The following is a 23,797-nucleotide window of genomic DNA, read 5'->3' on the forward strand; positions in this document are numbered from 1 at the left end:
AAAGCAGGAGGGACATGAAAGGGAAGCAGTGGTTGGGAAGGGAGTGAGACAGGGTTGTAGCCTCTCCCCGATGCTATTCAATCTGTATATTGAGCAAGCAGTAAAGGAAACAAAAGAAAAATTCGGAGTAGGTATTAAAATCCATGGAGAAGAAATAAAAACTTTGAGGTTCGCCGATGACATTGTAATTCTGTCAGAGACAGCAAAGGACTTGGAAGAGCAGTTGAACGGAATGGACAGTGTCTTGAAAGGAGGTTATAAGATGAACACCAACAAAAGCAAAACGAGGATAATGGAATGTAGTCGAATTAAGTCGGGTGATGCTGCGGGAATTAGATTAGGAAATGAGAGACTTAAAGTAGTAATGGAGTTTTGCTATTTGGTGAGCAAAATAACTGATGATGGTCGAAGTAGAGAGGATATAAAATGTAGACTGGCAATGACAAGGAAAGCGTTTGTGAAGAAGAGAAATTTGTTAACATCGAGTATAGATTTAAGTGTCAGGAAGTCGTTTCTGAAAGTATTTGTTTGGAGTGTAGCCATGTATGGAAGTGAAACATGGTCGATAAACAGTTTGGACAAGAAGAGAATAGAAGCTTTCGAAATGTGGTGTTACGGAAGAATGCTGAAGATTAGATGGGTAGATCACATAACTAATGAGGAGGTATTGAATAGGATTGAGGAGAAGAGAAGTTTGTGGCACAACTTGACTAGAAGAAGGGATCGGTTGGTAGGACATGTTTTCAGGCATCAAGGGCTCACCAATTTAGTATTGGAGGGCAGCGTGGAGGGTAAAAATCGTAGGGGGAGACCAAGAGATGAATACACTAAGCAGATTCAGAAGGATGTAGGTTGCGTTAGGTACTGGGAGATGAAGGAGCTTGCACAGGATAGAGTAGCATGGAGAGCTGCATCAAACCAGTCTCAGGACTGAAGACCACAACAACAACAACAACAATCTTACATAGCAGTAACACTGAGACAATCACTCTTGTTTTATTGCTAAATCTAATATTAAAAGTTTTCTTCTCTGGAGGTGGAGATGCTCTGTAAATGCAGAGGTTTAAAGTCTTTGATCAGACAAAGTTTCACTGCGCCACATACTTGTCTTTGTACCTGATGATGGCGTAATAGCAGAAAATCGGCTTGTTAAATGAATAATAAATTTTGTAGAATATCACACCAGCGTTGTGTGTGTTTTCGTTTGTAATGTATAAAATCGTCTACCAAGAACCGGCGGAGCAGTGAATAAACCCTGTAGTGGTTGTCTCTTAACACAGCACAGACGTTACAATGTTAATGAGTCAGTGACTGAGAATGTTGCTCTCCCTGTCTAAGTGACGTTACTTGGACGGAAAATCTTGGGGCAGTTTACAAGGCGGGAGGGTTCAACGCCTCCTCGACAGTGATGTCATTACACACGCATGGCTCTGTCAGCGCTTCGATAAGAGTTCTGGAGCGATGAGAGTCGCAGACCGTGTCGCTGAGGTTAATCAGCTGGGACGGAAAAATTTTCCCCCCTTCGCGGCCCCATTGTTTATGCAGACAGCTCCCCGCCGCGCCACCCTTTTGTCCTCTGGGGATTTCCCCTCCCCTTTAATCGAGTACAGCGCCCCACTTCTGGAACGACGCCCCACTCTGCCGTCTCTGTCTCGTCGCCTCGCTTCGTGTCGTGTCGTGTCGTTTGTCCCCGGCGGACGCCCGTGAACTGTCGGCAGCCCATCACCAGTACGTCGCGCCGCTGTATAGACCGCCTCTGGTCTGGTCTGACAGCGCCGCCCGTCTGCGAGCAAAGTTTGTCCGCCGATCACCCGTCCCGCCCCTTTCTCCTCAGACCCGAAGCGCTCGCCTTTCTGTCGCCGGTAATGCGGGCGTGTAGACGGAGATGACGCGTCCTAGACACCGCCGCCAGCGCGATCGATGGCCACAACACTGTACACCAGCAGCGTCTTTCTCCTTGTGCGTGTTTTGTGAAGAGCCGCCCAGAACAGGCGGAGCAAATGTTCGGAAACGACAAGTTTATTCCTATGATGTTACTTATAATCCGTCTAGATCGCAAAATTTTTTATTCATATGACGAGTTTCGGTTCATTCAGAACCATCTTCAGATCTGTAACGATAATGAAACCAATTTACTATTTCACGGTTGCAAATCTTTTTCATCCACCAGAATCCTGAAATTTATTCCTACTACTGCATATTTTGTGCCGCAGCTTCAATTTTAACGTGTTATTTGTTCGGAAACCTATTCAGGTGTATATAAGATCAAATGTAATGACTGCTGTAAACAATATATAGGGCAGACTGGTAGGAACTACTCTCAAAACAAAACAGCTTTTGGGGTGCATATGGCTGCCACAAAGCACTCAGTCACGAACACTGAATACAATTTAGACATCCTGCATAGAGCTCGTAAGGGACGGTTTCTTAACATTTTGGAACAAATTAAAATATACATCCACAAAAATAAAGATCCGGATTCAATCCTCAACGAGCAAAGCGAATTCAATCATAACGCCTATTTTAGCATTTATGACGACTTACTAAGATGACAACTGTTGCATGTGGAGGTCCAGGCCGAGGGATGAGAGATGGTGCGTGATGGGGAAGCAGCTTGAAGACGCGTGCAGCGCCTGGCGTCGTTGACGGGCCCTCCTGCACGGCCCTCTTGCCCGCGGCGATGGACGTCAGACGACTGGGCGGATCGCGGCACAACACCGAAGTGGCGGGAACCACGGAAGCAGACCGTAGAGGAATACAAGTCCACACCAGCGCCATAGATATATAAATCGCCCTATGTTTTTTAGATCGTATGAAAATGATAATTTTACTGTTTTTCAATTTTGATAAGTACAGATTTTAACCTTGACAAATACATATTTTAACAAAGTATTTTTGGAGATAAAAGTTAATCAAAAATCTACTGAATACAGTATGTGCAAATGGAATGTAACAAATGTACCAGACGCCACCTGTCGGTAATAGTGTTATAATTAATATAAATGACGTGCATTCTGATAACCAATTTTATGTGACGCAGCATGGGAAAGTTGCTGGATTTGGACGGGTTACTTCTGTAACTGAAATATCAGGTACGTTCTGGTACATTTGATGTTGATTAGATAGGATGAAAAAGATTTGCTTCCGTGAAATAGTAAATTAGTTTCATTATCGTTACAGATCTGAAGATGGTTCTGAATGAACAGAAACCGGTCATATGAATAAAAAATTTTGCAATCAAGACGGATTATAAGTAACATTATACAATCACTGATTGCTTCTATCCCATCAGACATTATGTCTGTTTTTGCAAAATTTATTCCTGCCCGAAAATTCATTCGGGTACGCCGTAGCTTTGACTGTACACGGTTTCCCACACTCCTTGCGTCAGTCGTCTAGAAGTGTGATCATGTTGAACAGTGGCACTCAATCCAATTTTCATACAATTTTTTCGTTTTATACACTTTAAGACAAAAGAAAAACCGACTCACCACGAAGGAATGATCCGAATGGAACGAAAATCAGTAAATGTGATGTAAAGGCACAGATAAAGAAATTGTTGCAATTTCGGGAAAAAATGGATGATTTATTCAAGAGAAAGTACTTCACAAATTGAACGACTAACTAACGGGTTGGTGCACCTCTCTCCTTTATGCAACCAGTTATTTGGCTCGCCATTGATTGGAAGAGTTGTTGCGTTGTAAGACAATGAAAGACCTAGAGCCGTCGTAATGATGTCATTTAATGTCTAGCTACCAGTTTCGGCGCTTCAGATGTTCATATGTGTGTGAAATCTTATGGGACTTAACTGCTAAGGTCATCTGCCCCTAAGGACAAACACCATCTGGGCTTACATGTCAGCGAGATAATGTCCGCCCATCCACGGCCGAGGGAGGACTCGAACCTCCGCCGGGACCAACCCCACAGTCCATGACTGTAGCGCCTCAGGCCACTCGGCTAATCCCGCGCGGCTCGGCGCTTCAGTGCACAACTTTCAGGTCTTAGCTGATCCTGAAGAGGCTATCACGATATATATGTACGATCCATCAGTGGCCAACAACTGGTTTACAAAGACTACCTGTAACTGTGACGTCGTCTCCCCAATCATCAACCGTCAACTTGCAGAGACGACACCATGGTTACAGGTGTTGGTACTGATGCATCGTACATATGGATCGTGATAAATCCTTCAGCATCGACTAAGACATGAAGATGGTGCACTGAAGTGCCGAAACTAGTAGCTAACATTAAATGACATCATAAGGACGGCTGTAGGTGTTTCATTTTCTTACAATAGTGAATGGCCATAGTCCCCCAGACCTCCAAGAACAGGGATGGAGACACGAGAGTTGTTGGATGCCCTCCTGAGGGATATCGTGTCAAATTCTCTCAAACTGGTGTGTTAGATCGTCAAAATCCCGAGCTGATTGGAGGGTCTTGTCCATAATGCTCCAAACTTTCTCAACTGGGGAGAGATCTGGCGACCTCGCTGGCCAAAGTAGGGTTCGGCAAGCACAAAGGCAAGCAGCAGGAACTCTCGCCGTGTGCTGGCAGGCATTATCTTGATTAAATGTAAGACCAGTACAATTTGCCACGAAGGGCAACAAAACTGAGTGTAGAATATCGTCGTCGTATCGCTAAGCTGTAAGGCCGCCACGGATGACAGCCAAAGGGGCCCTGATGTGAAATGAAGTGGCACTCCAGACAATCAGTACTACTAGTCTGGCCGTATGGCGAGAAGCTGTCAGTTTGGTATCCCACCAGTGTCCAGGGCGTGTCCACACACGTCTTTAGCCTACAATCTCATTGACTGGAGTATTCAATTGACGGCCTGGTTCGAACTGAAACCTAATGACCAAGAGATGTCTGGATATAACCAGACAGTGGTGGGAAACCAACATAACTGTTGCCCGCCATACAATCCGACAACCAGGAGCGATGATCTGGAGTCCCATTTCGTTTCATGGCAGGACCTCTTTGGTTGTCTATATGGAGATGGTATCTGTTCTTTCGGACATCTCCGAAAGAACAAAATGGTTCAAATGGCTCTGAGCACTATGGAACTTAACTGCTGTGGTCATCAGTCGCCTAGAACTTAGGACTACTTAAACCTAACCTAAGGACATCACACACATCCATGCCCGAGGCAGGAGTCGAACCTGCGGCCGTAGCGGTCGCGCGGTTCCAGACTGTAGCACCTAGAACCGCTCGGACACTCCGGCCGGCAGAAAGAACTGATACCATCTTCATATAGTTAAGGCTAACCGGTCATTGACCTTCTTCTTCTTCTGTGCGGATGCACACGCATTGCCCGAACTCTTATGGGACTTGGTAAGATTGTCTGCCGCGAGTAAGGAGTGTAATGGTCAGGGGCACTACGAATGTGGTGTGTGGACATTAAGCTGGGAATGTGGGTCTCACGGGGAGCGTGAAAGGGATAAATTCCAACAGTCGCCCTATCCTCTGTGCCCTCAGTGGCTCAGATGGATAGAGCGTCTGTCATGTAAGCAGGAGATCCCGGGTTCGAGTCCTGGTCGGGGCACACATTTTCAACTGTCCCTGTTGACGTATATCAACGCCTGTCGACAGCTTAGAGTATTGATATAATTATGATTCCATTCTTTGGTTGTCATGCGCCGCACTTTTACAACAGAGCGTTACGTCGATGATATTCTACGCTGTGTTTTGTTGACCTTCATGGCAAGCCATCTGGGCTTACACGTCAGCTAGATACTGTCCGCCCACACATGGCGAGAGTTTCTACTGCTTGCCTTCGTGTTTACGAAACGCTACCTCTACCAACAACGTCGCCGGCATTCTCCAGAATTGTCGGGCCATATGGCGGGCGATAGTCGAGTTGGTATCCAGACGCTGTCTGTGGAGTGCCCAGGCACGTCTTTCCTGGTCACTGGCGCTCATTTCGAAGCGGGTCTGATCACTGAAGACAATTCCACTCCAGTCAGTGACATTGCAGAGGAATATAAATAATGAATTCACGAGCGCAGGTTGTGGACACACGGTTGACCGACATAAGGAAGTGTGCGTCTGCCCGCGGTTCGTGCTCGGATGGCTGAAGCAGTCACAGCGACCGCTCGCATAAAATCGGGAAATCCGGATTCGACTCTCGTTTTGGCACCAATTTTCATTGGGCGCAGCCTATATTAATGTCTGCTAGTAGTCGTCTGGATCCTTTTGAACAGATGTTGTACTACTTCCTTCGACGTACATCTCACGAAATGACCTTTTCAGGAAAAGACATATACAGAGACATGACAACAATCGATCTCTGAATCTCGGTAACGGATGATGATATCGAAAAAGTTTTTGGAGTGTCCCAAGAATATCAACTTAAGAGCAAATGGTAAAAATTTCGACGTTTTGTCGTGAGTAAAATTTATGGGAGTGACTATCCCCACAACTGGTACTTTTGGTACCCAAAACGTATGGTTTTTCGGAGTTTTCTCATGGGGTACCCAAAACTGTTTTTTTTTCTTTTTTGTTAGTAGGGAGAGAGGTGGTTTGTCAGGTGCTTTTATAAGCTATCACAGCGCACCATACACCACACCTAATAGGAAAGAACAAACCAATTTGGTCAACTTGTGTGGACAGGAGAAGTGTGTATTATTTAAATTTTGATCTTGTTCTGTGGGATATCTACAGTACGCCTGTTCTTCCAATAGGTATGCAACTGGTTGCTAGACCAAGGCTATCCAAAATACGTGACCCCTCATCTGTAAGATCAATAGAACCTCAGATACGAACATCTGAAATACTGTGGCAGCCCACTTCATACATGGTAGCGCCTACTGCATCGGCATCCCACTTCACGTCCAACCAACATGGGATGCCTGCATCATAGGGCGTATATTCACCACAAATATTTACCTGCGGTCACAACACAACACAACACCAGGTCTCCATCAACGGCTGCCAGCGACTGCTACCCGTTTGCAGAGCCTGCAGAACACGCTACCAGAGGTCGCAGATAGCCCAGGAACTACTATGATAAGCCAGGCACGTGATCGCGAACAGTTCCGGCAGAGACATTTTCCAAACGGGCTCTATAGGGCGGCGCACTGCTGGCACCGCTTGGAAGGATATGGAGCTGCCACCCCGGCAGCCACGGCCAGACGCCTCATCTAGCTGGCCGATCTCTTGCCGATGGACTTGGTATAGTCGACGAACGTCTTGACACTGTAGGATTGTTTTATTGTGATCTCTCCCTGTGAAGCGTCGGGTCTTTTCTATTATTATTTGTTATGTTATATTTGTGACGATCCACAGTTGGGACCGAGTCTGTTGTTCTTTTCGAGATTGTACTATTGTTTTGTTTTGGTGAGCCCAATAAATTGTTTTTGGACTTGTGTTTTACGCAGTTTTATTCTGCTAGCGCAGATACTTCATGAAAAATCGCACTTTCCGAGCGCGGCTTTTTGGAACATTTTGGTACGGTGCACTGCCCTGGACGGACCGATTTACATCTACATCTACATACACACTCCGCAATCCACCATAGGATGCGTGGCGGAGGGTACCTCGTACCACAACCAGCACCTTCTCTCCCTGTTCCACTCCCAAACAGATGAGGGAAAAATGACTGCCTATATGTCTTCGTGCGAGCCCTAATCTCTCTTATCTTATCTTTGTGGTCTTTCCGCGAAATGTAGGTTGGCGGCAGTAAAATTGTACTGCAGTCAGCCTCAAATGCTGGTTCTCCAAATTTCCTCAGTAGCGATTCACAAAAAGAAGCCTCCTTTCCTCTAGACTCCCACCCAAGTTCCTGAATCATTCCTGTAACACTAGCCTGATGATCAAACCTACCAGTAACAAATCTAGCAGCCCGCCTCTGAATTGCTTCTATGTCTTCCCTCAATGCGACCTGATAGGGATCCCAAACGCTCGAGCAGTACTCAAGAATAAGTCGTATTAGTGTTTTATAAGCGGTCTCCTTTACAGATGAACCACATCTTCCCAAAACTCTCCAGAATGAGATTTTCACTCTGCAGTTCGAGTCTCGGTCGGCCACACAGTTTTAATCTGCCAGGAAGTTACCAAAATTCTACCAATGAGCCGAAGACGTCTATCCGCCTTCCCCACAACTGCTATTACATGCATGTCCCAGTTCATATCGCTCTGCAATGTTACGCCCAAATATTTAATCGACGTGACTGTGTCAAGCGCTACACTACTAATGGAGTATTCAAACATTACGTGATTCTTTTTCCTATTCATCTGAATTAATTTACATTTACCTATATTTAGAGTTAGCTGCCATTCTTTACACCAATCACAAATCCTGTCCAAGTCACCTTATATCCTCTTACAGTCACTCAACGACGACACCTTCCCGTACACCACAGCATCATCAGCAAACAGCCGCACATTGCTATCCACCCTATCCAAGAGATCATTTATGTAGATAGAAAACAACAGCGGACCTACCACACCTCCCTGGGGCACTACAGATGATACTCTCACCTCCGATGAACACTCACCATCGAGGACAACGTACTGCGTTCTATTACTTAAGAAGTCTTCGAGCCACTCACATTTTTGGGAACAAATCCCATGCGTGGTTCATGGTGTGGGTTCCTGTTGTCATGTCCTAGTTCATGAACCACGGGCAACGTATGAGTGGCCAAGTAAGTGGTCCCGACAGTCGGGATACCAGTTACTTTGGAATAAGGCTGGGCATCTCGGACATATTCTGAGTCGTGGTCACCTTTGTGCTCATACGGCAAAGACTACCAAATCCACCGGTTAGTCCCTCAGCCGTTAGGGGTAAAACCCAATGGGACTCGGGGCAAGTAAGGCTAGCAACCTGCTTCCCTGGTACTTTAAATATGATGCTGGCAACAATCAGAGCAAAATGCCTCGGACCTTTGGAGGTGACGGAGTCCCACCTCTAACTGACAAACCAGGGACTCCAAAGATACGACTTGCCAAACAAATGGTAATGAGATGGGGAGCTATTAATATCAATGGGGGCTACTCTGGGAAGAAGGTAGAGCTGGCAGAGGCTGCAAGTAAGATGGGGCTGGACGTTTTAGCTGTTAGTGACATTCGGGTAAGGGGTGAGAAAGAAGAGGAAGTGGGAGAATACAAGGTCTACCTGTCAGGAGTCAAAGCAGGAATAGCACAATGGGGTGTAGGGCTTTACATCAGGAAAGAAATGGAACCCAGCGTAGTTGCAATAAGGTATGTAAACGAACGACTGATGTGGATAGATTTGACAGTGTCTAGCAAGAAAATTAGGATTGTGTCAGTATATTCGCATTGTGAAGGGACAGATCAAGATAATATGGATAGTTTTTATGAGGCACTCAGTGATGTAGTTGTTAGAGTAAAGGACAAGGACAGTGTTCTGCTGATGGGTGATTTTAACGCCAGGATTGGAAGTCGAACAGAAGGGTATGAAAAGGTTATGGGTAAATCTGGAGAGGACATGGAGGCCAACAGGAACGGGAAACAACTCTTGGATTTCTGTGCCAGTATGGGCTTAGTAATCACAAACTCCTTTTTTAAACATAAGAACATTCACCGGTATACTTGGGAAGGCAGGGGAACCAGATCTGTCATTGACTATATAATAACAGATCAGGAATTCAGGAAGGTTGCGAGGGACACACGTGTATTCAGGGGATACTTTGATGACACTGATCATTATTTAATCTGCAGTGAAATTGGGATTGTGAGACCGAAAGTGCAGGAGGTCAGGTCCATTTGTAGGAGGATAAGAGTGGAGAAACTTCAGGATAAGGAAATCAGGCACAAGTACATAACAGCGATCTCAGAAAGGTACCAGTTAGTTGAATGTAGTCAATTACAGTCATTGGAAAAGGAATGGACAAGGTACAGGGACACAGTACTAGAAGTGGCTAAAGAATGTCTTGGAACAGTAGTGTGTAAAAGTAGGATGAAGCAAACAGCTTGGTGGAATGATACAGTCAAGGCAGCCTGTAAAAGGAAAAAGAAGGCGTATCAAAAATGGCTACAAACCAGAACCCAGGTAGACAGAGAAAGTTATGTTGAAGAAAGAAACAAAGGCAAACAGATAATTGCAGCATCCAAGAAGAAATCGTGGGAAGACTTTGGAAACAGGTTGGAGACTATGGGTCAAGCTGCTGGAAAACCACTCTGGAGTGTAATTAGCAGTCTTCGAAAGGGAGGTAGGAAGGAAATGACAAGTATTTTGGACAGGTCAGGAAAACTGCTGGTGAATCCTGTGGATGCCTTGGGCAGATGGAGGGAATATTTTGAAGAGTTGCTCAATGTAGGTGAAAATGCGATCAGTAATGTTTCAGATTTCGGGGTAGAATGGGATAGGAATGATGGTGGAAATAGGATCACATTTGAGGAAGTGGAAAAAATGGTCAATAGATTGCAGTGCAATAAAGCGGCTGGGGTGGATGAAATTAAGTCGGAACTCATCAAATACAGTGGACTGTCAGGTCTTAAATGGCTACACAGGATAATTGAAATGGCCTGGGAGTCGGGACAGGTTCCATCAGACTGGACAAAAGCAGTAATCACACCAATCTTTAAACATGGAAACAGAAAAGATTGTAACAACTACAGAGGTATCTCTTTAATCAGCGTTGTGGGTAAAATCTTCTCAGGTATTTTTGAAAGGAAAGTGCGGGTATTAGTTGAGGACCAATTGGATGAAAATCAGTGTGGGTTTAGGCCTCTTAGAGGTTGTCAGGACCAGATCTTTAGCTTACCGCAAATAATGGAGAAGTGTTATGAGTGGAGCAGGGAATTGTATCTATGCTTTATAGATCTAGAAAAGGCATATGACCGGGTTCCTAGGAGGAAGTTATTGTCTGTTCTACAAGATTATGGGATAGGAGGCAAACTTTTGCAAGCAATTAAAGGTCCTTACATAGATAGTCAGGCAGCAGTTAGAGTTGACGGTAAATTGAGTTCATGGTTCAGAGTAGTTTCAGGGGTAAGACAAGGCTGCAACCTGTCTCCACTGTTGTTCATATTATTTATGGATCATATGTTGAAAACAATAGACTGGCTGGGTGAGGTTAAGATATGTGAACACAAAATAAGCAGTCTTGCATATGCGGATGACTTAGTTGTGATGGCAGATTCGATTGAAAGTTTGCAAAGTAATATTTCAGAGCTAGATCAGAAATGTAAGGACTATGGTATGAAGATTAGCATCTCCAAAACGAAAGTAATGTCAGTGGGAAAGAAATATAAACGGATTGAGTGCCAAATAGGAGGAACAAAGATAGAACAGGTGGACGGTTTCAAGTACTTAGGATGCATATTCTCACAGGATGGCAACATAGTGAAAGAACTGAAAGCGAGGTGTAGCAAAGCTAATGCAGTGAGCGCCCAGCTACGATCTACTCTCTTCTGCAAGAAGGAAGTCAGTACCAAGACTAAGTTATCTGTGCACCGTTCAATCTTTCGACCAACTTTATTGTATGGGAGCGAAAGCTGGGTGGATTCAGGTTACCTTATCAACAAGGTTGAGGTTACGGATATGAAAGTAGCTAGGATGATTGCAGGTACTAGTAGATGGGAACAATGGCAGGAGGGTGTCCACAATGAGGAAATCAAAGAAAAACTGGGAATTAACTGTATAGATGTAGCAGTCAGGGCGAACAGGCTTAGATGGTGGGGTCATGTTACACGCATGGGAGAAGCAAGGTTACCCAAGAGACTCATGGATTCAGCAGTAGAGGGTAGGAGGAGTCGGGGCAGACGGAGGAGAAGGTAAGGTACCTGGATTCGGTTAAGAATGATTTTGAAGTAATAGGTTTAACATCAGAAGAGGCACCAATGTTAGCACTGAATAGGGGATCATGGAGGAACTGTATAAGGGGGGCTATGCTCCAGACTGAACGCTGAAAGGCATAATCAGTCTTAAATGATGATGATGATGATGACCCCATATGCTCGTACCTTAGTTAGGAGTTTGCAGTGGGGCACCGAGTCAAACGCTTTCCGGAAGTCAAGGAATATGGCATCCGTGTGATACCCTTCATCCATGGTTCGCAAGATATCATGTGAAAAAAGGGCGAGCTGCGTTTCGCAAGAGCGATGCTTTCTAAAGCCGTGCTGATGCATGGACAGAAACTTCTCTGTCTCAAGGAAATTCATTATATTCGAACTGAGAATATGTTCGAGAATCCTGCAACAAACCGATGTTAAGGATATTGGTCTGTAATTTTGATGATCCGTCCTTCTACCCTTCTTATATACAGGCGTCACGTGCGCTTCTTTCCAGTCGCTCGGGACTTTACGTTGGGCAAGGGATTCGCGGTAAATGCAAGCTAAGTAAGGAGCCAATGCAGTGGAGTACTCTCTGTAAAACCGAATTGGAATCCCATCAGGGCCTGGCGATTTACTTATTTTCAACCTATTCAGGTGCTTCACAACCCCAGGGACGTCTATCACTATGTCCTCCATACGGGAATCTGTACGAGACTCAAACGGCGGTATATTTGTACGATCCTCCTGCGTGAAAGATTTTTCAAATGCTAAATTTTAAAATTTCAGCTTTCGTTTTGCTATCTTCCGTTGTCAGGCCAGACTGATCAGCGAGTGGCTGAATGGAAGCCTTCGACCCGCTTACCGATTTTACGTAAGACCAGAATTTCCTTGGGTTTTCAGCAAGATCTTTTGCTAAGGTATGACGGTGGTAGTGGTTGGATGCTTCGCGCATCGCTCTTTTTACAGCAGCACGAATCTCTACTAACTTTTGCCTGTCCTCATTCTCCCAATCCTTCTTCTACCGCGAGTGCAACTGTCTTTGCTTCCTGAGCATTCTCCGAATTGCGCTGTTATACCACGGTGGGTCTTTTCCGTCCGTAACCCACTTTTTAGATATAAAGTGCTACAGCCTTCCAGTTCAAGCAAGAAAAAGCATGTAACAGTGCAGGAGTTCAACAAGTGAATGGGCTAATGACTTAATGGCAGGAGCCCATGGATTATTTCAGTTGATTATGTTATGAGCATTTACCCGTATGTTCAAACAGTATACGCGGCCGAAGTTTAGCGAGAATTGCGGTTCACGTGTCACAGTCGTAGCGCTGTTTTCCGTGGCCCCGTGAGGAAGCGCGGAGAGGCAGGAGGTACGGGCAGCAGGTGCGTATTACTGCTGACAGGCTGGCCCAGTGCGAAGTCTGCGGCCGTCGGCAGAGGTTACTGGCGTATAAACGGGCCCTGGAGGGACGCCGAGGTGTGCGGCAGAAGAACGCGGCTACACACGCGCGTCGTTACAGCTTCATGAACGACGCCGCTGACCGTGGCTCGCGGCTGTGGAGGAGCCGATAAAGTTTTACTGTGCCGCGGCTCAAGAGGGGAGGGGGGGGGGGGGGGGGGTGGGCAGTCGGCGGTCCTAACTGGCGCTCTGTGGGAACCATTGGCAGCGGTAAGAAACTGCGGTTTCTTCCTATAATGACACGCACACGTCCTGTATCACCAACCTGCCGTAGCTCAATTTCATCACCAGCACCATTATCATCCTCAATGTTGAAATCATCACTGTTATCACTCATCATCATCATCATCCGCCACCCACATCACTGCCATCACCGAGCGAGGTGGTGCAGTGGTTAGCACAATGGACTCGCATTCGGGAGGACGACGGTTCAAACCCGCATCTAGCCATCCTGATTTATGTTTGCCATGATTTCCTTAAGGGTGGTAGGACGTCAAACGGGCCTACTTGGAGCAGGAGAGGCACCACAGGACATTTTAATTTCCACTGTCTATACTTTTACAAATAAATTCATAAAACTTAAACAGCATGGCCAGGAAGGAAGGATTCAGGATTCATACTCATAGCAGTGGAAGTTCAAAAAGTAACAAAACAATTTTTTTTTTACATGTGAAATTTCATCATTTTTTCACTTACTACTGGCTGCATTTGTTGCTATAGGTACACGTTTCTTCCTAAGTAAGAAAGATTCTTCGATGACCTTTGCACAGCATACAAACCATAGTTACAGGTGTATGAAACTCTAGAAGTTATTTAATTTATGAAAAAAAAATGAATGAACTGTTACATTTTAAACTTCAAGTTTAGAAAAAATTCAAGTTTTATAGTTAATTATCCCAATTTTTCCAGTTTTTTAATAGATTTGGAAAATTCTAGACTTTCATACACCTGTAACTACTGTTTGTATGCTACGAAAAATTCATCGAAGAATCTCTCTCACTTAGGAAGAAAAGTGTACCTATAGCAACAAATGCAGCCAGTAATAAGTGAAAAAAATGATGAAATTTCACATGTAAAAAAAGGTATTTTGATACGTTTTTGAACTTCCACTGCGATGAGTGTGAGTCCTCAATCCTTCTTGGTCATGGTGACAAAGTTTTATGAATTTATTTGTAAAAGTATAGACAGTAGAAATTAAAATGTCCTGTGGTGACTCTCCTGCTCAAAGTCGGCCCGTTTGACGTCCTACCACCCTTAAGGAAATCATGGCAAACATAAATCAGGATGGCTAGATGCGGGTTTGAACCGTCGTCCTCCCGAATGCGAGTCCATTGTGCTAACCACTGCACCACCTCGCTCGGTGATGGCAGTGATGTGGGTGGCGGATGATGATGATGATGATGATGAGTGATAACAGTGATGATTTCAACATTGAGGATGATAATGGTGCTGGTGATGGAATTGAGCTACGGCAGGTTGGTGATACAGGACGTGTGCGTGTCATTACCCTTTAAATCTCTTCAGGCAAATGCCGGGATGGTTCCCTCGAAACGGCATGGCCGACTTCCTTCCCCATCATTCCCTAATCCGATGGGGCCGATGACTTCGCTGTTTGGTCCCCTGCCGCAAATCAACCAACCACTATCATCATCATCATCATCATCATCATCATTTTCATCATCATCATCATAAAACACTTGCATCCATTCCTTGATATGGGCCCCTATAAACATTTCCAACCATAACTATTGTCAGCTATTCGCTTTGTAACACTCCTGCCCTCTTATCTGTAACTTTCTTCTAACTGCAGGTAGTTTTACTGTCACTACAAAATTCCTGTCCTGCAGCTAATCTACCTTTACACCCTTACTCTGCAAAATACTGTGAAGTGCATGACGGAGGGTACTTCCCACCATACCAGTTCAAATCAAAATGGTTCAAATTGCTCTGAGCACTATGGGACTTAACATCTGAGGTCATCAGTCCCCTGTAACTTAGAACTACTTAAAGCTAACTAACCTAAGGACATCACACACATTCATGCCCGAGGCAGGATTCGAACCTGCGACCGTAGCAGTTGCGCGGTTCCAGACTGAAGGGCCTAGAACCGCTCGGCCACTATACCAGTAATTAGGGCAACTTCCCATTCAATTCACGAATTGGTCGCGACTATTTAAACACATCCGTGCGTGCTCTGACTGATCTCTTGTGCTCGCGATCCCTGTGGAAGCGATACATATGGCGTTGTACAATATTCCTAGGGTTATCATTTGGAGGCATTAATGAAACATTCTCGGGGTTCAAGCCGCGTCAAGTGGCTTACTGCACACGAGCTTTCGGCAGAGACCTCCTCCGCCATTGTCAAGTGGATGGCTGACGTCTGGTTGTCGTTGCCGTGCTTATATAGCCGCGCCGTCGCTCGTGACGTCACTGGTGCTCGCTTCCGCTCCATATATGGTAATATTTTGGCCACACGTTCGCCGGGACCGCTTCAACAGCCTCAACACCGGATCCCACGCTGCACTCAGCTGCAATCCACCGTCTCTATTGAAAGTGTTGTCAGAAATTATAATCTGTATGGCCTCGCTTATCACGCTAGGTTAGGTTAGGTTAGTGGTGTTTAACGTCCCGTCGACAACGAGGTCATTAGAGACGGAGCGCAAGCTCGGGTTAGGGAAGGATGGGGAAGGAAATCGGCCGTGCCCTTTCAAAGGAACCATCCCGGCATTTGCCTGAAACGATTTAGGGAAATCACGGAAAACCTAAATCAGGATGGCCGAAGACGGGATTGAACCATCGTCCTCCCGAATGCGAGTCCAGTGTGCTAAACACTGCGCCACCTCGCTCGGTTTATCACGCTATCCCAGAAGCCATTAGTCCGTTTAATAATAGAAATCGACTGAAATTCGGTGTCCGTTTTCCAGAGCATTGTCTGCTATAGCTGACTTTTTTGGGGACAGCGCAGACGGTAACACCTTTCGTGTTCTGCGCGGCGCTGCTCAATAGTGCGAACAGTCTGGCCCGCATAGAACTGCCCACATCCACGCGGTATCTTGTAAATTCCTGGCGTTCTGAGGCCCACATCGTCTTTCACAGATTTCATTAGTTGCCGGATCGTTGCCGGAGGCCTGAAGATTGTGTCTGTTTTATGCCTCTTCAGGAGCCGACTAATCTTCCCTGTTGTCGAACCACAAAACTGTAAGAATGCAACCTGCTTGGTATCTTCTTCAGTGGTCTTCTTCCTGTGACGCTTGGATGGCACTGCTTGTGAGATCTGTTTCTTGTTGTAACCGTTTTGCTTAAAAACTTTGCGTAAGTGGCTCAATTCTCTCGGCAAGTTTTCACCGTCTGAGACGGTTTCAGCTCGATGTAGTAAGGTCCTCAGAACTGACTGTTTCTGTGCAGGGTGATGGAAGCTGGTGGCGTGCAGATACCTATCCGTGTTGGTGGGCTTGCGGTAAACGCCATGACCTAGAGACCAATTCGGTTTACGGCAGACAAGCACGTCCAAGAACGGCAGGGAACCCTCCGTCTCTACTTCGATTGTGAAGTTGATGTGGTCGTAGATGCTGTTGAGATGCTTCAGGAACTCTTGTAACTCTTCTGAGGACATTAGTACATCGTGCTGAAACCGTCTCAGACGCTGAAAACGCTCAGACGCTGGGCCACTTAGACGTAGTTTTTAAGGAAAACGGTTACAACAAAAAACAGATCTCACAAGCATTGTCATTCAAGCCTCAAAGGAAGAAGACCTCTGAAGAGGGCAGCAAGCAGGTTGCATTCTTACCGTTTTGTGGTTCGACAACAGGGAAGATTAGGCGGCTCCTGAAGAGGCGTAAAACAGACACAATCTTCAGGCCTCCGGCAACTAATGAAACCTGTGAAAGACGATGTGGACCTCAGAACGCCAGGAATTTACGAGACAGCGTGTGGATGTGGGCAGTTCTATGCGGGCCAGACTGTTCGCACTACTGAGCAGCGCCGCATAGAACATGAAAGCTGTTACCGTCTGCGCTATCCTGAAAAGTCAGCTGTAGCAGAAAATGCTCTGAGAAACGCACACCGAATTGCGTTCGATGAGACGTCTATTATTAAAAGGACTAATGGCTTCTGGGATAGTGTGATAAACGAGGCCATACAGATTAGAATTTCTGACAACACTTTCAGTAGAGACAGTGAATTGCAGCTGAGTGCAGCGTGGGATCCGGTGTTGAGGCAGTTGAAGCGGGCCCGGCGGTCGCGCGGTCAAAACATCACCATATATAGAGCGGGACCGAGCACCAGTGACGTCACGAGCGACGGCGCGGCTATATAAGCACGGCAGTGACAACCACACGACAGCCATCCACTTGACAATGGCAGAGGAGATCTCTGCCGAAAGCTCGTGTGCAGTAAGCCACTTGACGCGGCTTGAACCCCGAGAATGTTTCATTAACGGATATCGCCGCGAAAGCATGCATTCGTACATCTGGAAGGAGTTCTTCAAAAGTTGCAGGTAGGTTTTCTTGGGACAGTTTGCGTCTATCTCCGTGCGTGTTTCAATTCGGGGCCAACCAAATTAGAGATCATTCGTGCTGCTCTTCTCTATATACATTCAATTGTTGGCCTTTGGAACATCCTACACACTTGAGAAATGTTCCGGGACTCGCCGCACAAGCGATTTCTTGCTGATTGCCTATGTAGATTGACTGCATTTCCCCAGTATTTTATGAATCAACTGCAGTTTTCCACCTGCTAACATACGACTGAACCTATACGATCGTTTTAGTCCATATCTCAACAAAGTGTTACACCCAGGTATTTGTATGTGTTGACCGATTCCTACTGTGACTCACTGATACTGCAGTCATAGCGTTCTACGAGTTTCGTTCTTTGAAACACAAAATTTTAAATTTTTGAACATTTACAGCTATCTGCTAATCTCTGTATCCCTTTTAGATATTTTCAAGTACACACTGCATATTTGTGAATCTTTTTCAGATAGTACATCATTGTGGATCACTGCATCATCTACAAAAACTGGGGTTACTATTAAAATTTTCCGCAAGGTCATTAATATACCGCATGAACACCAACGGACGCAACACACTTCCCTGGGGCACACCAGAAGTCACGTCTACATCCGACGATGACTCTCCATCCTGTGTCCTCCCTACCAAAAAAAAGAAATCCTCATCCCGTCACGAATTACGCTTGATACTGCATTTGGTCGTACTTTTCATAATAAGCGCAGCTGTGGTATTGAGTTTCAGGGAGAGCATAAGGGAACAAATGACTAGAATGGGGGAAAGAAATACAGTAGAAGAAGAATGGTTAGCTTTGAGGAATGAAGTAGTGAAGTCAGCAGATGATCAAGTAGGTAAAAAGACGAGGGCTAGCAGAAATCCTTGGGTGACAGAAGAAATACTGAATTTAATTGATGAAAGGAGAAAATATAAAAATGCAGTAAATGAAGCAGGCAAAAAGGAATACAAACGTATCAAAAATGAGATCGATAGGAAGTGCAAAATGGCTAAGCAGGCGGGGCTAGAGGACAAACGTAAGGATGTAGGCTTACCTCACTAGGGGTAAGATAGATACGGTCTACAGAAAAATTAAGGAGACCTTTGGAGAAAAGAGAGCCACTTGCATGAATATCAAGAGCTCAAATGCAAACCCAGTTCTAAGAAAAGAAGGGAAAGCAGAAAGGTGGAAGGAGTATATTGAGGGACTATACAAGGGCGATATACTTGAGGGCAATGTTATAGAAAGGGAAGAGGATGTAGATGAAGATGAAATGGGAGATATGATACTGCGTAAAGAGTTTGATAGAGCACTGAAAGGCCTAAGTGGAAACAACCCCCCGGGAGTAGACAACATTCCATTAGATCTACTCTCAGCCTTGGGAGAGCCAGTCCTGACAAAACTCTACCGTCTGATGAGCAAAATGTATGAGACAGACGAAATACCCTCAGACTTCAAGAAGAATATCATAATTCCAATGCCAAAGAAAGCAGGTGTTGACAGATGTGAAAATTACCAAACTATCAGTTTAATAAGTCACGGCTGCAAAATACTAACGCGAATTCTTTACAGACGAATGGAAAAACTAGTAGAAGCCGACCTCGGGGAAGATCAGTTTGGATTCCGTAGAAATATCGGAACACGTGAGGCAATACTGAACCTACGATTATCTTAGAAGCTAGATTAATAAAAGGCAAACCTACGTTTCTCGCATTTGTAGACTTGGAGAAAGCTTTTGACAATTTTTACTGGAATACTCTGTTTCAAATTCTGAAGGTGGCAAGGGTAAAATACAGGTAGCGAAAGGCTATTTACAATTAGTACAGAAACCAGATGGCAGTTATAAGAGTCGAGGGACATGAAAGGGAAGCAGTGGTTGGGAAGGGAGTGAGACGGTGTTGTAGCCTCTCCCCGATATTATTCAATCTGTATATTGAGCAAGCAGTAAGGGAAACAAAAGAAAAATTAGGAGTAGGAATTAAAATCCATGGAGAAGAAATAAAAACTTTGAGGTTTGCCGATGACATTTAATTCTGTTAGAGACAGCAAAGGACTTGGAAGAACAGTTGAACGGAATGGACAGTGTCTTGAAGGAAGGATATAAGATGAACAGCAACCAAAGCAAAACTAGGATAATGGAATTTAGTCGAATGAAGTCGGGTGATGCTGAGGGAATTAGATCAGGAATTGAGTTGTGCTATTTGGGGAGCAAAATTACTGATGATGGTCGAAGTAGAGAGGATATAAAATGTAGACTGGCAGTGGCAAGGAAAGAGTTTCTGACGAAGAGAAATTTGTTAACATCGAGTATAGATGTGTCAGGAAGACGTTCTGAAAGTATTTGTATGGAGTGTAGCCATGTATGGAAGTGAAACATGGACGATAAACGGTTTGGACAAGAAGAGAATAGAAGCTTTCGAAATGTGGTGCTACAGTAGAATGCTGAAGATTAGATGGGTAGATCATATAACTAATGAGGAGGTATTGAATAGGATTGGGGAGAAGAGAAGTTTGTGGCATAACTTGACTAGAAGAAGGGATCGGTTGGTGGGACATGTTCTGAGGCATCAAAGGATCACAAATTTAGCATTGGAGGGCAGCGTGGAGGGTAAAAATCGTAGAGGGGGACCAAGAGATGAATACACCAAGCAGATTCAGAAGCGTGTAGGCTGCAGTACGTGTTGGGAGATGAAGAAGGTTGCACAGGATAGAGTAGCATGGAGAGCTGCATCAAACCAGTCGCAGGACTGAAGACCACAACAACAACACGTCTGTTTATTGAACTACGTCCAATAACATTAATTTTTGACAGAAAGTTCAATGAGAATAAAGTGTGCTTTACGATAATTGAGTAGTTTCCCTGAGGGACATTCGATAAGATATCGCACTTTTAGTCAGTGTGCTCTCAGAACTCTTTCCATGATCGAGGTAGCAATACTTGCTGAACCGAAACTGGGGACCAACAACTACTCTCGATTTTCGCTAGCGACCTCCGTATCAGCCTAAGAGTGGCCCGCAGCAACGGCAACTAATTTTGCTGGTGTAGTGATGTTCTGCAATATTCTGTCTGCGCATCGTTACCATGTTCACAACAATAATTAAATAAAAGAAATAAACAAGACGATTCGCAAATGCTATCTACCGTGACGGTGATGTGATAAAAGTTGCAGTATTGCGCCTGATATTCTGTACCAATTTTTCAACAAGGCAGCACTTGGATAAGAATTTCGTTGACCTGTCAGTTATATGTTCACCTGGATCGCTGTCCTGTCCAACTCAGTTTCATCCGGTCACATTACAGTGCTGAAGGAATATCGAACAATACAGTCACAGTGGTTGTAAAAATAAGCGAAAGGTATTTCACGCCAATACTTCAAGTCAGTGCACCAAAGTATCGATATTTTCAGGAGAAGCTACAAGAACTCTTCACAGTCACAGAATTTCATATATGACGGCAAATAACGCTACTGCAAGATGAGGATAGGATTCGTTTAAACCAAAGTGGGACGAAACGAACAATTCTCCGCTGGTTAACTTTGAGTACAACGTACAACAAGAGAAATGTTGTAAGTTAGCTGTAGTTGCCGAGAACATCAATCTATTTGCCCTTCTTCAGCAAGAAAGTAAACAGACGTGCCAGAAACTCAATGAAACCAAAGATAAAACTGACTGCGTTCTGTCAAATAATTAAAAATTATTGTAGTAAGAAGTTTTAGATTACTTCCGTCTATGTACTACTGAACTAATGCAATATTCGTTTTGACAGAACCGTTTCGCATTAAAATATTCAGTTACTTCAGAGGATTCAAATACACCCTTCTCACTTAAATACACCACTTTAAACTTGGAAATTATACCAATGTAGTTAAAAGCTGTAAACGCTTCTGTTACTGGCATATCCCGACAGAGTAAAAACATTTTACAGCGCTTAACAGTCATAAAGCACATTGCAGTTTCAAGTGATCTTAAATCGTTACAGGTCCGTGACATAACAATACAACCCGCCCAGCTACACTGAAGAGCGAAAGAAACAGGTTCTCCTTCCTAATACCGTGTAGGGCCCCCGCGACCACGCAGAAGTGCCGCAGCACGACGCGGCACGGTCTCGACTAAAGTCTGAAGTAGCGCTGGAGGAAACTGACATCATGAATCCTGAATGGCTGTCCATAAACCCGGAAGAGTACGAGGGGGTGGAGATCTCTTCTGAACAGCACGTTGTAAGGCATCCCAAACATGCTCAATAATATTCACGTCTGGGGAGTTTGGTGGCCAAAGGAAGAGACTGTTCCTGGAGCCACTCTGTCGCAATTCTGGACGTGCGGGGTGTCGCATTGTTCTGCTGGCATCGCTCAAGTCCGTCGGAATGCAGACTGGATAGGAATGGATTCAGGTGAACAGACAGGATGCGTCACAGGTCAAAGTCGTATCTAGACATATCAGGAGCCCCATATCACTGCAACTATACACGCCCCACGCCATTACAGAGCCTCCACCACCTTGTACAGTCTCCCGCTGACAAGCAGGGTCCATGGATTCAAGAGGTTGTCTCCATACCCGTACACGTCCATCCGCTCGGTACAATATTAAACGAGATTCACCCGACCAGGCAACGTGTTTCCAGTCATGAATAGTCCAATGGCAGTGTTGATGGGACCAGGCGAGGCGTAAAGCTTTGTGTCATGGAGTCATCAAAAATGGTTCAAATGGCTCTGAGCACTATGGGACTCAACTGCTGAGGTCATAAGTCCCCTAGAACTTAGAACTACTTAAACCTAACTAACCTAAGGACAACACACACATCCATGCCCGAGGCAGGATTCGAACCTGCGACCGTAGCGGTCGCGCGGTTCCAGACTGTTGCGCCAGAACCGCTCGGCCACTAGCGGCCGGCCATGGAGTCATCAACGGTACATAAGGGGGCCTTCGTCTCCGAAAGCCCATATCGATGATGTTTCGTTGAATGGTTCGCACACTGACGCTTTTTGATGGCCCAGCATTGAAAACTGCAGTAATTTGCGGAAGGGTTTGCACTTCTGTCACGTTGAACGATTCTCTGTAGAGTCATCATTGGTCCCGTTCTTCTACGATCTTTTCCCGCCTGCAGCGATGTCGGAGATTTGATGTTTTACGGGATTCCTGATATCCACGGTACACTTGTGAAATGGTCGTACGGGAAAATCCCCAGTTCATCGCTACGTCGGAAATGCTCTGTCCCATCGCCCGTGCGCCGACTATAACACCACGTTCAAACTCACTTAAATCTCGATAACATGCCATTGCATCAGCGGTATTCGATCTAACAACTCACCAGACACCTTTTGTCTTATATAGGTGTTGCCGACCGCAGAGCCGTATTGTGCCTGTTTACATATCTCTGTGTTTGAACAAGGCCTACACTAGTTCCGTTGGCGCTTCAGTGTAGTTCTTCATAACCGTCGTAATTAAGTCTCTCACCCTAGTCGCTTCCCTGACACATCTCTTCGTCTGTTCCAGTAATCACCAAATCGCCAACATGAAACCTTCCATTTCTCGCCGAAGGAGACCTCAGTGACTTCAAACATGGAGTAGTTACTGGATGCCACTTGAATAAAAAATCCATCAGCGAGATTTCAGTCTTCCTAAAACTGCCCAAGTGGACTGTTGGTGATGTGATAGTGAAGTAGAAACGCGAACGAACAACCCCAAGTAAACCACGACCAGGAAAACCTGATGTACTGACGCACAGACACAGTCTAGCATTGAGGAGGGTGGCTCTGAGAAATCGCATGAAATCAGCGGAATGAAACGCTAGTCCAGCCAGACCAGTGACTGTGTTTAGGAAGTCAGAGAGAACGGACTACGATGCCTCCTCATCAGCCATGCATTTCTGAGGTGAGAGTGAAGAGACGTCTGTGGTGGGGCACAGAGCACGCCACTGGACAATGGACGACTGCAGACGACTATTTAGGAACGTCGAATAACGCTGTACCCTGTGGCAGTGCGACAGGAGGGTTGGAGTTTGCCGAATGACTGCAGAACGTGACCTGCCTTCGTGTGTAGTGGCAACAGCGATACTAGGAGCAGGAGACGTTGCGGTATGGTGGTGTTTTCCGTGATCCCCTTATTGCG

Source organism: Schistocerca piceifrons, chromosome 9 (genome assembly GCF_021461385.2).
Source record: "Schistocerca piceifrons isolate TAMUIC-IGC-003096 chromosome 9, iqSchPice1.1, whole genome shotgun sequence".
NCBI classification, from domain to species: domain Eukaryota; kingdom Metazoa; phylum Arthropoda; class Insecta; order Orthoptera; family Acrididae; genus Schistocerca; species Schistocerca piceifrons.